This window comes from Chenopodium album, chromosome 5 (genome assembly GCF_948465745.1).
Source record: "Chenopodium album chromosome 5, dcCheAlbu1.1, whole genome shotgun sequence".
Taxonomy (NCBI): Eukaryota; Viridiplantae; Streptophyta; class Magnoliopsida; order Caryophyllales; family Amaranthaceae; genus Chenopodium; species Chenopodium album.
Genome location: NC_137838.1, coordinates 54497497 through 54500871, shown reverse-complemented (window position 1 = coordinate 54500871; position 3375 = coordinate 54497497).

The following is a 3375-nucleotide window of genomic DNA, read 5'->3' as shown; positions in this document are numbered from 1 at the left end:
TCCTACCAGCGGTGATCCCACGACGCACCCTCACAGAAATGTGGTGGTCGAGGGCAAAGTATAAAGTCCGCTCATCCCACTCGGGTAAGGGACCACGAGAAGTGGACGGGTCTGCATCCTCCTCTACGGGCTCATGCTCCTGTCGTGTGTCTCGGGACCGTGAACCCAAACCTTGTTGTATATCCATACTACATTGTGCAAAATTAACATAAATTAGGGTTCTATATTATCTAAGGTTCGCCTAGCCGCATGATACTATGTTCGCAAAAACAGAGTACGTAGTACTAAAACAGAGCACAATTTCAATTCGAGCATATATGACATTTTTCAAGCATCCAAACAATTTCTTGCAATACTATGATAATTATTGTGACAAATTGGACAAGAATTGCTAGAAAAAACATCAAGAACAAGCCACATTGTCTTCCCAACCTTAAGAGGTCCAGCAATGGTGAATTGTTCGTTTATTCACCAAATTGAGTCAAACAAGTCTCAAAACACTCCCAAGGCAATATACAAGATAATCAAGAAATTCATGGCATAAAATTTGACAAACAAAGCATATTAAGAAAAAAAAGGTTCGAATTTTTCAAAAATTCGTGAACAAAAATGCACAAATTCAGCAAAAATCAGAGTGAGTTTAAAGAAAACTTACATAGATCGGGAAAGTAGATGAATGGAGCTTCGATTTGCAACAAACTTGAGCGGATTCAGTTGAGAAACGAACAAGTTAGAACAAAATGAATTTTCGTGGCGATTTTCGAAGGCAGAGAGCAGCAGCGGCGAAATGAAGAAGAAAAGGGAATATATACAGAATTCCCGATTCTAGCGCCAAATGACAGCTCTGACATAATGGTTCATACATACGCAAAGGCATCGACATAATGGCACCGACATACTGGTTTAAAAGCAGCGAAAGCGCCGACGCACATGCATTGCAAAAGCAAAGGATCGACAAGCGTTGGTCTTCGCTGATACTCTTCAGGGTATTGTCGCAACAAATGAGGATAGTTTCAGGCAAAGTAAATCTTTGATCGTGTTCCCTGGCTTGCGGAAGATGGTCACAACGCGCTAGAAGGTCGTTTCAGGCGAAGCAATCTTTGATTGGGTTATCTAGCTTGCAAAAGACTATCACGGCGGAATTGGAGGCAGTTACAAGCGTAGCAGTCTTCAGGCGGTATTCTCTAGCTTGCAGAAGATCGTCAAACTAAACAGCAGGATGGCGTTCCCTAGCTTGTGGAGGTTGTCACAACAACAACAATGCAACAACAACAAATCGGTTACCTCTAGAGATGTGTGCTCGACGGTGTAAGTTACATGTTTCTTAACTCTTTTATCTGTTTAACTAACGCTAGTTTGCAGGTATCGGCGTTACAAGAGTGATTTAGGATCGCAGAACGTTCTGAATCATTCTCTGTCCTTATCGATACTTTGACTTTTGTTTTTGAAACTTGCGTTTCTCCAAACTCAGTCAAAGTGGGGGCTTCCGTACACACCCATTTGTGTCTCCCCAAAACCAAACCTAGTGATGAGTACCTTTCACGTCGAATTATAATCGAATGAAGTGAAAGTGTGGAAAGTCTAGTGTCGCGGTTAGTTTTTATTTCTTTTCTTTCTCTTTGTTTTTGAAAACCTATTAAAAAAAAAAAGCCAATCCAGTTTGGTTTGGTCCATGGCACAGGTCCAACAATAGTGTAGTTGGGTCGGGTTCGAAAAGATCTTTCCAACGATATATTATAAGCCCAATTTCGATGAATAATGAGGAAGTTATGGCCAAATTGCTAAACTGGGCCCAGTTTGATATTTATGTGCGGCCCGATGATCTAGAGAAGGGTCTAATATTGATTTATCATTCCTAATGCATTAGAATTGATTATATTCTTATAGATTCTTCTAGAAGGATCTTTTGAATCCTAATTTAATTAGCATTAATAAATTGACTTTAGTTGACTTTTAAGAGTTTTAATTGGAATAAAAGAAGTGTTTTTAAGGAAAATACGATTTTGCCCTCTTGTACGCTTAAATTTTATCAAATTAAGAAAACGCGTGGAAAATTCTTTCCAGCGCTATAAGACAGCTCTGTCGCCTGGCGACAGGTCTGTCGTTTGGCGACAGGCGCGTGTTTGGCGCTGCGGTCGTGTTTTATTCTTTTCAAAACTCTAATTCGTTTTTTATCATATCCGACTGATTTTCTTTATAAATAGCCTCCTAAAACCTTCGTTTTCAATCATCAACAACTACCAATTCTCATCAAGAATCTCTTGATTACTCTCTCTCTCTTTTCTAAACTAGCCTTTTGCACACAAAATTCCGCATTCACAAGATCTAGAAACCCCTAGCCAAGTTCGAAGTTGCCTTCGCCCTAGAACGTGAAAGGTTTTAATTTCTGAGGGTTTGGTCCCAAATCTCTTTTTCAATTATTTGATTTAATTGTTTGATTATTATTTTCCTTGAAGTTACTAACGCTTGTATTTTGTTATTAGAAAGAGATACGAGGCATCCAAGTAAGTGCTTTAATTGTTTTCATTGTGATTATGATATAGAAATCATGTAAGGATGTTTTATTGCTTTTCCTAGTATCATGTTTAGGGTAACAACTATAATTTCTAATATCAAATATGACAATTGTGATTCTTGCGATGATTCCTTTTCTTTCCTAATATTTATGTTAGTATCATGTTAGGGCTAAATATTTGATTTTTAATGTTTAGTGACATGCTAGGATTTGTTATTAATCTTGTTAGTATCATGACTTGGATCTTGCTATTATTATGCTTTAACATGATTATTTTAATTATGATAAATATGGTTATAATTATGATTATTATGAATGATTATTATTATTATGTTGCTTGATATTTATTCATTGTTGTTGCTTGATCACCCCTTTTATGCATGTTTAAAGGGAATTTGTACTTGTAATCACGTTTAATAAGATAATTAATAATCTTGTTTAGGGTTAATGTGATTATAATTCAAGTGATCGCCAATAATAGATTTATTTGTACATTAAATTCAACCAACATAGATTAAACAGGTTTAGGGTAAACCTAATGATTGCATGTTAGTCAGAAAGCGCACATGAATACAATCAGAATAAAGTAGAGGCCTATTATTAGGGCAGGTTCAATCTCTTTTAGGTTGGATTTGTACCTTCATCCCCGAACTACCAGTCATGGTTCCAGACCTATTGGAGTTGACGATCTCCTGGATCATTAAGGGGTGTAACCTTCACCTCATGAACGGTTTACAAGTACCTAAAACTTGTTGGCAACTCTTTTGCTCTAGCTTCCTTCCCTTTGGATGCCACCGTACTTAAGTGTATGATCACAGTGGGGTTTAAGTTTTGGGTAATGCTTAAAATATTCCCTACAA